At 46.0% G+C, this 14,669-nt stretch overlaps 5 non-coding genes across 5 annotated transcripts; 2 read left to right on the top strand and 3 right to left on the bottom strand.

Annotated features, from left to right (window-relative positions):
* The first annotated feature begins 1,875 nt into the window (after positions 1–1,875).
* On the top strand, positions 1,876–1,948 carry trnar-ucg (transfer RNA arginine (anticodon UCG)). The gene has a single exon. It is a non-coding gene; the product is annotated as a tRNA-Arg (tRNA).
* A 1,554-nt stretch (positions 1,949–3,502) lies between these two features.
* On the bottom strand, positions 3,503–3,584 carry trnas-uga (transfer RNA serine (anticodon UGA)). The gene has a single exon. It is a non-coding gene; the product is annotated as a tRNA-Ser (tRNA).
* A 1,536-nt stretch (positions 3,585–5,120) lies between these two features.
* Positions 5,121–5,194, bottom strand: trnan-guu (transfer RNA asparagine (anticodon GUU)). The gene has a single exon. It is a non-coding gene; the product is annotated as a tRNA-Asn (tRNA).
* A 1,193-nt stretch (positions 5,195–6,387) lies between these two features.
* On the top strand, positions 6,388–6,460 carry trnar-ucg (transfer RNA arginine (anticodon UCG)). The gene has a single exon. It is a non-coding gene; the product is annotated as a tRNA-Arg (tRNA).
* A 1,554-nt stretch (positions 6,461–8,014) lies between these two features.
* trnas-uga (transfer RNA serine (anticodon UGA)) lies at positions 8,015–8,096 on the bottom strand. Its single transcript has one exon. It is a non-coding gene; the product is annotated as a tRNA-Ser (tRNA).
* Between the last annotated feature and the right edge of the window lie 6,573 nt (positions 8,097–14,669).

Here is a 14,669-nt window from a genome sequence, read left to right as displayed (position 1 = left end):
CCTTCACAGAGGCTCAGGACAAATCCCCTGCATGAAAGTCTACTGTGTGCGTTCAAACAGTCACAGGTCAAGAGCCAGGCAGGAGGACAATGGACAGATGAGCCAACGAACTAAAAATAAAAGAACAGATATGAAAAAGCCACCATCTTTTTCTTTTTGACATTTTCCGACTTTCATGCAAGCCAGGACAAAGTTGCTCGTAGCTACTTGTGGATTCAAATACTCTATCGAGTGCTTTGATGAGTTTTTGCAATTTGATTGTCGTCCTGTCAGCCTGTTTCTGTTTTTTTTTTTTCAATCTAGGGATGGAAAGTATGAGGGAAATGATGGAGCAATCAATAACCGCTCCGGAAAAATGGCAGAAAGAAATGGTCCGTCACTAAGGACATTTGTGAAGCAGAGGAGTGACATCACCACAAAGGCGACTTATTCTGCTGATCGTTTTGGTGAATAATGATTGAGGCGTGTTAAGAGAAAGGTAGCTGCGTCAGCATGCTTAGGCTGCAAAGGATAAAGCAAAGGTTTACTCCATGCTGAAAAGAGAAGAAAAGAAGCACAACGTTTCGACTGTGGAGCCTTCTGCGCCATCTTCTTTAGCGATGGTGATGATGTTTACATTGGAAAAACTGAGACACGCATACTGGAGGGGCTTGAACCACCAACTTTTCAGCACCACAGAGTCTGACAGTCTTTTGTGCACCCTACATTTGCAGGTTTATGGTCAAAGAAAACAATCACTTGCGCTTCTTGCAGCCGGCAATCTTTTTCCACTGACAACCAAGAAATGGATTTCATCTTTCACAAGCTGTATGGATTTCTTCAAAAACAAGTTATTCCAGAAAGGAAATGAATTCTTGCATTAAACTGAACCAAGCTGTACATGTTTGTCTGAAATGATACATTCGGCACAACAAGACACGGAGAGAGGCACCGCTGGTATTCAGACCCAGGATCGCCTGCTTACTAGGCGGGCACTTTAAGCCACTAGGGAACAGCGCCAGCGGAGCACCGCGCTTTTACAGACACTTGGACACATCTGCGTTCGGTGTGCACTTAACCTGCTCTCTGAGCCCGTTGCCTCCGTCCCATTTAATAGCAGAACTGACGCCAAGAGAAATGATGAGAAATGGCATTTATCGGGCACTTTTCATGTCCAAGGAGCTCAATGCCCTTGACACCTCCCCAAGGCGACAGAGCTGTGCATTCTTTGGCGACACCATTTTTTCTTTTGTTTAATTTCTATACTTATTGATAGAATAAAAACGATATGTCATGTACTGTAAGGGAAATGTCTCTTTTCATGGGGAAAGCTAGCACCAGCAAATGTTGTGTTTAGAAGAAGTGATTTAACATGACACGTGACCTAATTTACCGGAGCAAAAGCTCACCCAGCAAGCCCTGCTTTACTTCTACAGGAGAGAAGTACTGTAGAGTCTGCAAGATGTTCAGCTGGGTAGCTACGTCAGCATGCCTCGGCTGCAAAGGAACAAGTACTAGGTTTATTGCATGCTGAAAAGAGAAGAACGGAAACACAGCGTTTCGACTGTGAGGTCTTCTCACACCTGAAGAAGCCTCACACCTGTAAAAGGCTCCATGGTTTTCTTTCTTCTCTTTTCAACATGGAATACACCTATTGTCTGCAAGATGTGACAATTTCATGGTGTTTTGGAAGAAAACCTTTTTTCTTTGAATTCAAAATCAATCGGAATTTCAGCACAACACATCAACACTTTTTCTGTTTTAAGGAGATGATATTTTAAACCTGACAAAAATAGTAGGAAACACAAGTTTCTTGCTGTGAAAATTTAGATGGGGAAGTGTACTACTAGTAGCAGTGTAGAGCTCTCTGTGGTGGAGTGCAAGCGCATGTTCTATGGGCCAGTGGCGTAATGGATAACGCGTCTGACTTCGGATCAGAAGATTGGAGGTTCGAGTCCTGCCTGGCTCGTGAGGCTTTTAAACCTCTCAGGTTCCTAGGTAACAGGTTGCCGTCATGTATATGAACTATAGAAAAGCATTTGCCACAACCCGTAAATTAGCACGCAAGTGCGGGCTGGTGAACACAGAACTGTATGGAGATCATCTCCAGCTCCGAGCTCAATTGCAATGAAAAAACATGCAGAACAGAACTGGAGAGCAGCTGAATTTGTGCTCAGTAGGGTGGGGAGGACTCAGCATTGCTATTGTTCTAATTGGCATGAACTGCAGGGGATCTGAATCAGAACATGTCAGTCAGTTTGATCATTGCGTCAATATGTAGGCCACGTTAATACAGAATTATTACTTTGTCTGTCTCGTCTTTGTATATAGCTGAATGTCCCTGACAATTTCATGTTAGTTTTTAAGAACGACATTGGTGCAAATATATACATATATAGCATATAAGGAACACGTAAAAGTTTAGTCCATGCTGAAAAGATAAGAAAACCGCCACAACGTTTCATCTTGGAATAAATCTTTACTTGTTGTTTTGCAGCCTACCCATTCTGACCTAACTCCTCCCTTGAAATTCCCTAACAGATAAGGGTACGTAACGGCTCATGCGATGCTCAGTTGCAATTTGTCCCAAAACAAACAAGAACAGCAGCTGAGGGTTTGAGTTTGAACATGCACTGTATTAAAGCAGCTTTTATTTCCATTGATAAATGCTAGATATTCCTACAGAGATTCTCCAGGTGAGTAAGCGATTCCTGTTTCTGTTTCTATTTCTGTTTCATATATATATACAGTATATATATGTTACATGTGTCTCTGCAATAGTATAAATGTGTTATACACTATCAGGGGCTGCTTTTTTGTGCACCTCATCTACAACAAGGGTTTTTTTTTCATTTATGTTTGTGGACCTTCACCATTTGAGGAAGTGAGTTAGATAAGAAAGTTACAGGTATGGTGAGCAATGACTGACAAAGGCACGTACTGCGTATTCCTTACAGAAGTGTAAGCAATTTGTTCTAAAAAACACCGGCTAAAGTCCAACATCGTTAGCAATCTTATTACTTAAACAGAATTAACATCAATAAACTGTAAGGTGCTGGTACATGCGAGTAGATTTGATCTTCTATTAAACAAAAATGCAATTACAGCTCTAAAAAGGTCAACCTAGACTTCTGTAACAGATCTGTTCAGGTCATCGCTGTTTCTCTGACCTTGTGAGTCTTTGGAATTTTAAAAGTGTATTTTGCTTGCCTTTCATGTGGTCTGTGTACAAGTCACTGTGGCGTATGCGGTCCTAACCAGCCTTGCTATAGACGTGACGAGCCTCCGCTATGTTGCAATGGAGAACAGGTTCAGTACGGAGCTGCCGAGAAAATTCAGCTGGAAAGCTCGTTGCAGAAAAGCATCGTTATCTGTGTCTAGCGGCAAAGCGTCCATCGTGGGTGCTGAAGAATCGATTTCAGAGGCTGCGGGTCCAGGCGATTTAGAGTGTTAAAGGTCCCAGCGAAAACGAAACGGCGCTGGTCCTTTTACACGCACGCACGCAACCAAATGCAAAGGACGCCGTAGTCGGCAGGATTTGAACCTGCGCAGGGAGACCCCAACGGATTTCAAGTCCGTCACCTTAACCACTCGGCCACGACTACAGCGAGCGCCGCGGCCGCTGCCTTCTTGCTACAATCGAACAGGGAGTGCGAGGTGGCGGCGGCAGCGGAGGCAACTTTTTTCAAGTTCGCTCTCCGTTTAAGAAACCTTTTACGCCATACGTGCAAGCACACACACACACACCTCAGAGGACTTAAGGGTGGCTTCAAGTTGGAATGATAAAGTCTCCCCGTTCGGACATGAAAACAGAACGTTCTTAGACAGAAAGCAATCAACAACAGAGACATCTGGACGACGATTTTAGTCACTGCACTTTGAATAGCATTTTTACTCCAGTTACAGGAGATGCACCAATGGCCCTTGACCTACGCTCTTACCAATGCCTTGAACATTCAAACAAAACAGCCCTCAAGTCCTGCGGTTTAATATAACGCTGTTACGTGTCGAGGCAGTATTTGACTCTGTCCTACCGTTGAGACACGGGGCGTATATGGAAATGAACACATGCTACGGATCGTCTCTAATCGGTCCCTACAGTTGGAAGGCTCCTTGAAGCGTGCACCCCCATCATTCATCTTTGCGCATCTGTGAAAGGTAGACTCTTGAGCAATGTTTGAGCCAGCTCTAAGGCAACTAGTGCTATTGGACAGACACCTCTGGAAGATCCTAAGAGTCTCTTAACACCACTTCCAGCAGCAAGCTTAATTGTTCGCTGGAGGTCTCCCACCCAGGTACTGACCAGGCAAAGAATCACCACTACATTGAATGAGGAAGTTAATCCTGAAATCCAATTACATATCTCAAGGTAAGACAAATCCATAAGAACATGTCTTAGTATTACTTCGTTTACATTAGTATGGCACTGAGTTGGAGCTCCTCTTTAAGCTGTGGTTTAGTTTTGCATTCATGTGTTTCTAGAGCAGTTATTTATGGGGGTGGGTGGGTCTTTCACAGAGGCTCAGGACAAATCCCCCGCCTGAAAGTCTAATGTGTGCGTTCAGACAGTCACAGGTCAAGAGCCAGGCAGGAGGACAATGGACAGAAGAGCCAACGAACTAAAAATAAAAGAACAGATATGAAAAAGCCACCATCTTTTTCTTTTTGACATTTTCCGACTTTCATGTAAGCCAGGACAAAGTTGCTCGTAGCTACTTGTGGATTCAAATACTCTATCGAGTGCTTTGATGAGTTTTTGCAATTTGATTGTCGTCCTATCAGCCTGTTTCTGTTTTTTTTTTTCAATCTTGGGATGGAAAGTATGAGGGAAATGATGGAGCAATCAATAACCGCTCCGGAAAAATGGCAGAATGAAATGGTCCATCACTAAGGACATTTGTGAAGCAGAGGAGTGACATCACCACAAAGGCGACACATTCTGCTGATGGTTTTGGTGAATAATGATTGAGGTGCGTTAAGAGAAAGGTAGCTGTGTCAGCATGCGTAGGCTGCAAACGATCAAGCAAAGGTTTACTCCATGCTGAAAAGAGAAGAAAAGAAGCACAACGTTTCGACTGTGGAGCCTTCTGCGCCATCTTCTTTAGCGGTGATGATGTTTACATTGGAAAAACTGAGACATGCGTCCCTGGGTGGGCTTGAACCACCAACCTTTCGGTTAACAGCCGAACGCGCTAACCGATTGCGCCACAGAGACTGATGGCCGCTTGTGCTCCCTACATTTGCAGGTTTATGGTCAAAGAAAACAATCACTTGCGCTTCTTGCAGCCGGCAATCTTTTTCCACTGACAACCAAGAAATGGATTTCATCTTTCACAAGCTGTATGGATTTCTTCAAAAACAAGTTATTCCAGAAAGGAAATGAATTCTTGCATTAAACTGAACCAAGCTGTACATGTTTGTCTGAAATGAGACATTCGGCACAACAAGACACGGAGAGAGGCACCGCTGGTATTCAGACCCAGGATCGCCTGCTTACTAGGCGGGCACTTTAAGCCACTAGGGAACAGCGCCAGCGGAGCACCGCGCTTTTACAGACACTTGGACACATCTGCGTTCGGTGTGCACTTAACCTGCTCTCTGAACCCGTTGCCTCCGTCCCATTTAATAGCAGAACTGACGCCAAGAGAAATGATGAGAAATGGCATTTATCGGGCACTTTTCATGTCCAAGGAGCTCAATGCCCTTGACACCTCCCCAAGGCGACAGAGCTGTGCATTCTTTGGCGACACCATTTTTTCTTTTGTTTAATTTCTATACTTATTGATAGAATAAAAACGATATGTCATGTACTGTAAGGGAAATGTCTCTTTTCATGGGGAAAGCTAGCACCAGCAAATGTTGTGTTTAGAAGAAGTGATTTAACATGACACGTGACCTAATTTACCGGAGCAAAAGCTCACCCAGCAAGCCCTGCTTTACTTCTACAGGAGAGAAGTACTGTAGAGTCTGCAAGATGTTCAGCTGGGTAGCTACGTCAGCATGCCTCGGCTGCAAAGGAACAAGTACTAGGTTTATTGCATGCTGAAAAGAGAAGAACGGAAACACAGCGTTTCGACTGTGAGGTCTTCTCACACCTGAAGAAGCCTCACACCTGTAAAAGGCTCCATGGTTTTCTTTCTTCTCTTTTCAACATGGAATACACCTATTGTCTGCAAGATGTGACAATTTCATGGTGTTTTGGATGAAAACCTTTTTTCTTTGAATTCAAAATCAATCGGAATTTCAGCACGACACATCAACACTTTTTCTGTTTTAAGGAGATGATATTTTAAACCTGATAAAAATAGTAGGAAACACAAGTTTCTTGCTGTGAAAATTTAGATGGGGAAGTGTACTACTAGTAGCAGTGTAGAGCTCTCTGTGGTGGAGTGCAAGCGCATGTTCTATGGGCCAGTGGCGTAATGGATAACGCATCTGACTTCGGATCAGAAGATTGGAGGTTCGAGTCCTGCCTGGCTCGTGAGGCTTTTAAACCTCTCAGGTTCCTCGGTAACAGGTTGCCGTCATGTATATGAACTATAGAAAAGCATTTGCCACAACCCGTAAATTAGCACGCAAGTGCGGGCTGGTGAACACAGAACTGTATGGAGATCATCTCCAGCTCCGAGCTCAATTGCAATGAAAAAACATGCAGAACAGAACTGGAGAGCAGCTGAATTTGTGCTCAGTAGGGTGGGGAGGACTCAGCATTGCTATTGTTCTAATTGGCATGAACTGCAGGGGATCTGAATCAGAACATGTCAGTTAGTTCGATCATTGCGTCAGTATGTAGGCCACGTTAATACAGAATTATTACTTTGTCTGTCTCGTCTTTGTATATAGCTGAATGTCCCTGACAATTTCATGTTAGTTTTTAAGAACGACATTGGTGCTAATATATACATATATAGCATATAAGGAACACGTAAAAGTTTAGTCCATGCTGAAAAGATAAGAAAACCGCCACAACGTTTCATCTTGGAATAAATCTTTACTTGTTGTTTTGCAGCCTACCCATTCTGACCTAACTCCTCCCTTGAAATTCCCTAACAGATAAGGGTACGTAACGGCTCATGCGATGCTCAGTTGCAATTTGTCCCAAAACAAACAAGAACAGCAGCTGAGGGTTTGAGTTTGAACATGCACTGTATTAAAGCAGCTTTTATTTCCATTGATAAATGCTAGATATTCCTACAGAGATTCTCCAGGTGAGTAAGCGATTCCTGTTTCTGTTTCTATTTCTGTTTCATATATATATACAGTATATATATGTTACATGTGTCTCTGCAATAGTATAAATGTGTTATACACTATCAGGGGCTGCTTTTTTGTGCACCTCATCTACAACAAGGGTTTTTTTTTCATTTATGTTTGTGGACCTTCACCATTTGAGGAAGTGAGTTAGATAAGAAAGTTACAGGTATGGTGAGCAATGACTGACAAAGGCACGTACTGCGTATTCCTTACAGAAGTGTAAGCAATTTGTTCTAAAAAACACCGGCTAAAGTCCAACATCGTTAGCAATCTTATTACTTAAACAGAATTAACATCAATAAACTGTAAGGTGCTGGTACATGCGAGTAGATTTGATCTTCTATTAAACAAAAATGCAATTACAGCTCTAAAAAGGTCAACCTAGACTTCTGGAACAGATCTGTTCAGGTCATCGCTGTTTCTCTGACCTTGTGAGTCTTTGGAATTTTAAAAGTGTATTTTGCTTGCCTTTCATGTGGTCTGTGTACAAGTCACTGTGGCGTATGCGGTCCTAACCAGCCTTGCTATAGACGTGACGAGCCTCCGCTATGTTGCAATGGAGAACAGGTTCAGTACGGAGCTGCCGAGAAAATTCAGCTGGAAAGCTCGTTGCAGAAAAGCATCGTTATCTGTGTCCAGCGGCAAAGCGTCCTTCGTGGGTGCTGAAGAATCGATTTCACAGGCTGCGGGTCCAGGCGATTTAGAGTGTTAAAGGTCCCAGCGAAAACGAAACGGCGCTGGTCCTTTTACACGCACGCACGCAACCAAATGCAAAGGACGCCGTAGTCGGCAGGATTTGAACCTGCGCGGGGAGACCCCAACGGATTTCAAGTCCGTCACCTTAAGCACTCGGCCACGACTACAGCGAGCGCCGCGGCCGCTGCCTTCTTGCTACAATCGAACAGGGAGTGCGAGGTGGCGGCGGCAGCGGAGGCAACTTTTTTCAAGTTCGCTCTCCGTTTAAGAAACCTTTTACGCCATACGTGCAAGCACACACACACACACCTCAGATGACTTAAGGGTGGCTTCAAGTTGGAATGATAAAGTCTCCCCGTTCGGACATGAAAACAGAACGTTCTTAGACAGAAAGCAATCAACAACGGAGACATGTGGACGACGATTTTAGTCACTGCACTTTGAATAGCATTTTTACTCCAGTTACAGGAGATGCACCAATGGCCCTTGACCTACGCTCTTACCAATGCCTTGAACATTCAAACAAAACAGCCCTCAAGTCCTGCGGTTATATATAATGCTGTTACGTGTCGAGGCAGTATTTGACTCTGTCCTACCGTTGAGACACTGTCAAGGAACCAATACATGGAATAGGAGGATCCTTATGCGTGACCGGAATCCCACAGGACACAGAGTAGCAAAGGGACAATCCAAAAGACAAAATCCAAAGGCAGGGTCGATAAGGGAGGCAAAGGGTCCGGTAACGAGAGATAGTCAAAACAATTCAAAGGCAAAATCCAGAAGGCGAGGTCAAGAGGCAGAAGCAGAAGATTCGTAACGGGAGATCAGTCAAAAAGGTTAGGAAACACGCACTGGAGAATACTAAGATAGGCTTCTCAATAGTGAGCGTGGGAAGGTGTGCGAAGGGGGTTTAAATACTGAAAGGAAAGGGGTGTGATTGGATGATTGGTTAGGGAGTGAGAATTTGAGGAATCTGATGCATGTGAGAATGTGCTGGGTTCAATCAGGGATGAGATTGGGAAGCAGAGGTTCCGGGAATGTAACGTCGTTTGCGAGGGAGAGTGTGGGGCGTGACAGTACCCCCCCCTTTAGGGTCGGCTCCTGACGACCTCAGAGAGCGAGTACGAACAAAGTCATCAATGAGGCTGCGATCCAAAATATCTTTCTCCCAGACCCAGGAACGTTCCTCAGGACCATAGCCCTCCCAGTCGACTAGAAATTGTTGGCGACCTCGGAGCCAGCGGGCATCCAAGATCTTATTGACCGTGTAGGAAGGCAGACCATCGATGAGTCGTGGTGGGGGTGGAGGTGGCCGAGGCCGGGAGAGGGGGGATCTGTGGTAGGGTTTCAGGAGAGAGACGTGGAAGGAGGGGTGCACCCTGAGAGTTGGAGGAAGAGCAAGACGATAGGTTACAGGGGTGAGCTGGGAGAGGATGCGAAAAGGTCCAATAAAACGGGGTCCCAACTTATGTGAAGGCTGTCTAAGGGGTAAGTTTTTAGTAGACAGCCAGACAAACTGTCCTCGTCGTAGTCTGGGCACAGGTCGTCGATGACGGTCAGCGGTGGTCTTCTGCCGCAAGGAGGTCTTCAGGAGGGCGGATCTGGCTTGTCTCCAAATCCTCTTGAGGAAAGTGAGGCGCGTCTGGAGGCAGGGAATATCCGAATCAGGGATAGAGTCCGGGAGAAGAGAGGGTTGGTATCCCAGGGAGCAATAGAAGGGAGACATCCCAGTGGTGGAGGAAGAGAGAGAGTTATGAGCATACTCAGCCCAGGGGAGGAGAGAGACCCAGTCATCTTGAGAAGCAGAGACGTAAGATCGAAGGTAAGTAAGAAGGTCCTGGTTGGTTCTTTCCGTCAGTCCATTGGATTCAGGATGATAGCCAGACGTGAGAGATGTGGAAGTCCCGGGAGATTTGCAAAAAGTTCTCCAGAATCTTGAAATGAATTGAGGTCCTCGATCTGATACGATATCCTCAGGAATGCCGTGAAGTCTGAAGACATGAAGAATGAAGAGGTCAGCCATGTCTTGAGCAGATGGGAGGGCAGGAAGAGGAATGAAATGAGCCGACTTCGAGAATCTATCTACCACGACCATAATGGTAGTTTTGCCTTGACTCTCAGGAAGATCTGTAAGAAAATCCACTGAGATGTGGGACCAAGGTCTTCTAGGGGTTGGGAGTGGTTGGAGTAAACCGGGCTTCTTAAGACGGGAGGATTTGGACATGGCACAGATGGGACAGGCCTGCACGAACCCAGTAACATCAGTCCTCATAGAAGGCCACCAGAAATGTCTAGAGATGAATTCCAAGGAACGTTTGACACCGGGGTGACCTGCAAATAGTGAGTCATGACCCCAGCGAAGAACAGTGGAGCGTATGGTATCAGGAACAAAGAGTCTGTCTGGAGGACACTGGGGGGGAACGGTTTGGTTGTGAAGTGCACGTTTGATTTGGTTCTCCAGGTCCCATCTAATAGCAGCCACAATTCTCTCAGGGGGTATAATGGGTTCAGGAGGGTCCAAAAAGCCAGGAGGATCATGGAGGCGAGATAGGGCGTCAGCCTTTATGTTCTTGGATCCCGGTGTATAAGTAATAAAAAAATGGAACCTAGAAAAGAAAAGTGACCAGCGGGCCTGGCGTGGATTCAAACGTTTGGCAGTTTGTAGGTAAGAGAGATTCTTATGATCTGTAAGAATAGTAAAAGGGTGTAGGGCCCCCTCCAACCAGTGTCTCCATTCCTCCAGGGCGAGCTTGATAGCCAGTAGTTCTCGGTCTCCAACATCATAATTAGTCTCGGCCCGGGACAATTTTTTGGAGAAAAAGGCGCAGGGGTGGAGGATACCCTTCTCTCCATGACGTTGAGATAATATGGCACCGACTCCGTTGGCTGAGGCATCCACCTCAAGAATGAATGGAAGGTTGGGGTCTGGGTGACGGAGGAGGGGGGCTGTGGTGAACAGTCTCTTGAGATGAAGGAAAGCTTGGTCTGCCTCAGGAGTCCATTTCCCTTGATCATGACCTTTTCGGGTCAGGGCTGTAATGGGGGAGACGACAGAGCTGAAATTCCTAATAAAACGGCGGTAAAAATTGGAAAATCCCAGGAAACGTTGAATTTGTTTTAAATTCTGGGGGGTTGGCCAGTTTTGTATGGATTCAGTCTTGGCAGGGTCAATTTCAATGCCCAGGGGTGAGAGGATGTAGCCAAGGAAGTGGATTCTGGTAACATGGAAAGTACACTTTTCCAATTTGGCGTAGAGTTTGTTCTGAATCAAACGATGAAGAACCTCACGCACATGAGAGACATGTTCCTGGGGACTTCGGGAAAAGATCAGAATATCATCCAGGTATACCAGGACATATTTGTGCAAGATATCCCTAAAGATGTCATTCATGAACCCCTGAAAGACAGCAGGAGCATTAATCAGTCCAAACGGCATTACTTGGTATTCATAATGACCGTGGGTAGTAATGAATGCCGTCTTCCATTCGTCACCCTCCCGAATGCGGATCAAATTATACGCACCGCGGAGATCCAGTTTAGAAAAAATAGTGGCGCCCCGGAGTGATTCCAAAGCCGATGAAATCAGAGGAAGGGGATAACTGTTCTTGATAGTTATGTTATTCAGACCGCGATAATCAATGCAGGGTCTGAGAGAGCCGTCTTTCTTTTTAACAAAGAAGAAACCGGCGCAGGCAGGTGAGGAAGAGGGGCGGATGAAACCAGATTCCAAGGACTCCTGGATATAATCTTCCATAGCCTGAGTCTCCTCGTTGGAGAGTGAATAGACATGGCCCTTAGGGGGTAGAACCCCTGGAATTAGATCTATAGGACAGTCAGATGGGCGATGAGGCGGGAGGGATAGGGCCTTCTGTTTACTGAAGGCTAGGTGTAGATCCGAGTACTGGGAAGGGATATTGGGGAGGTTATCTTGAGATATGCAGGAGACGGAAACTTTCTGAGGAAGCTGACAACAATGCGAAAGGCAATGGGAACCCCAGGCTGTGAGTTCCCTTTGTGACCAGGAGATGTGTGGGTTGTGAATCCGTAACCACGGGAAACCAAGAACCAATGGGTGAGAAGGGGATTGAATGAGAAAGAACCGAATGACTTCCTGGTGGGTGGCGCCGATGCGAAGAGTGAGGGGAGGGGTCTGCCACTTCACCAGACCAGGGGAGAGGGGGGAGCCATCAAGAGTGAGGAGCCGAATGGGCTGGGTGACTGGCAACCGGGGAATATTCCAGGACGAAGCGAGTCCAGAGTCTAGGAAGTTCTCTTCGGAGCCCGAATCAACAAAAGCAGAGAGAGAGGTCTGTCCAGTAGTCCATGACAGGGTGGCTGGGAGAAAGAGTCCAGATCTGGGAGAGGAAGAAGTGACACTGGCCATAACAGCAGGTGGATAGGAGCAAGGAGGGCGACTGGGGCAGGCAGCTCGGAGGTGATCAGGGGAACCGCAGTAAAGGCAACGCCCCTCACGAAGTCGGCAATCTCTTTCCTCGGAGGTCAGTCTATGGAAGGAAGGCAGTTGGGAGGGTGTGGGAGGGGTCCGATTGTCCGACCTTCGCTGTTGCATCCTGAGCTCTAGTTCAGAAACTCGAGAAATGAAGGAGTCAAGTGATGGGAAGTCCAGGGGCAGGTGCACAACGTGATCCTTGAGTTCATCAGATAATCCAAGGCGGAAGTAGTGAATCAGGGCATTGTGATCCCAAGCGAGTTGAGCAGCCAGAAAACGGAATTCGGAAGAGTAGTCCTGAAAAGAGCGAGATCCTTGAGTAAGGGAAGTGAGGCGTGCAACAATGAGGTGGCGAGAGTGCAACTGCCCAAAGGCAGATTGTAGAGCTGTCTGAAAAAGGTGGAAGTTAGCAGTCTCAGGAGCGTTTCGAGAGAGGAGATGTCCAGCCCATTCCAGAGCTCGTCCAGAGAGGCAAGATACCATAAAAGCAATTCTTTCTCCATCGGTGGGGAAGCAGTCTGGACGGATGTGGAAAGCCATCTGACATTGAGTCACAAAGCCCTGACATCTGGAGGAGTCGCCATCAAATTTTTCCGGGAGGGGAGGGGGTAGAAGATTAGTTTGTGTTTGAAGCAGGGGTGCAGGGGCAGGAGCTGCAGGTGGGGGAGACGGCGGAAGTGCAAAGTGGTCAGCTAGTTGCTGGACTGCAGTAGTTAGCAGGTCCAGGTTCCGGGAGTGTTCAAGGAGAATAGAAAGTTGACTCTGGTCCGCTGGATCCATTTTAATATGGCTCACTATTCTGTCAAGGAACCAATACGTGGAATAGGAGGATCCTTATGCGTGACCGGAATCCCACAGGACACAGAGTAGCAAAGGGACAATCCAAAAGACAAAATCCAAAGGCAGGGTCGATAAGGGAGGCAAAGGGTCCGGTAACGAGAGATAGTCAAAACAATTCAAAGGCAAAATCCAGAAGGCGAGGTCAAGAGGCAGAAGCAGAAGATTCGTAACGGGAGATCAGTCAAAAAGGTTAGGAAACACGCACTGGAGAATACTAAGATAGGCTTCTCAATAGTGAGCGTGGGAAGGTGTGCGAAGGGGGTTTAAATACTGAAAGGAAAGGGGTGTGATTGGATGATTGGTTAGGGAGTGAGAATTTGAGGAATCTGATGCATGTGAGAATGTGCTGGGTTCAATCAGGGATGAGATTGGGAAGCAGAGGTTCCGGGAATGTAACGTCGTTTGCGAGGGAGAGTGTGGGGCGTGACAGACACGGGGCGTATATGGAAACGAACACATGCTACGGATCGTCTCTAATCGGTCCCTACAGTTGGAAGGCTCCTTGAAGCGTGCACCCCCATCATTCATCTTTGCGCATCTGTGAAAGGTAGACTCTTGAGCAATGTTTGAGCCAGCTCTAAGGCAACTAGTGCTATTGGACAGACACCTCTGGAAGATCCTAAGAGTCTCTTAACACCACTTCCAGCAGCAAGCTTAATTGTTCGCTGGAGGTCTCCCACCCATGTACTGACCAGGCAAAGAATCACCAGTACATTGAATGAGGAAGTTAATCCTGAAATCCAATTACTTATCTCAAGGTAAGACAAATCCATAAGAACATGTCTTAGTATTACTTCGTTTACATTAGTATGGCACTGAGTTGGAGCTCCTCTTTAAGCTGTGGTTTAGTTTTGCATTCATGTGTTTCTAGAGCAGTTATTTATGGGGGTGGGTGGGTCTTCCACAGAGGCTCAGGACAAATCCCCCGCCTGAAAGTCTAATGTGTGCGTTCAGACAGTCACAGGTCAAGAGCCAGGCAGGAGGACAATGGACAGAAGAGCCAACGAACTAAAAATAAAAGAACAGATATGAAAAAGCCACCATCTTTTTCTTTTTGACATTTTCCGACTTTCATGCAAGCCAGGACAAAGTTGCTCGTAGCTACTTGTGGATTCAAATACTCTATCGAGTGCTTTGATGAGTTTTTGCAATTTGATTGTCGTCCTGTCAGCCTGTTTCTGTTTTTTTTTTTCAATCTAGGGATGGAAAGTATGAGGGAAATGATGGAGCAATCAATAACCGCTCCGGAAAAATGGCAGAAAGAAATGGTCCGTCACTAAGGACATTTGTGAAGCAGAGGAGTGACATCACCACAAAGGCGACACATTCTGCTGATGGTTTTGGTGAATAATGATTGAGGCGCGTTAAGAGAAAGGTAGCTGTGTCAGCATGCGTAGGCTGCAAAGGATCAAGCAAAGGTTTACTCCATGCTGAAAAGAGAAGAAAAGAA

Source organism: Lepisosteus platostomus, unplaced genomic scaffold, assembly GCF_059453375.1.
Source record: "Lepisosteus platostomus isolate fLepPlt1 unplaced genomic scaffold, fLepPlt1.hap1 Scaffold_63_H1, whole genome shotgun sequence".
NCBI classification, from domain to species: Eukaryota; Metazoa; Chordata; class Actinopteri; order Semionotiformes; family Lepisosteidae; genus Lepisosteus; species Lepisosteus platostomus.
Note: the sequence above shows the minus strand (reverse complement) of the source record. Positions and strands in the feature narration are given on the sequence as shown.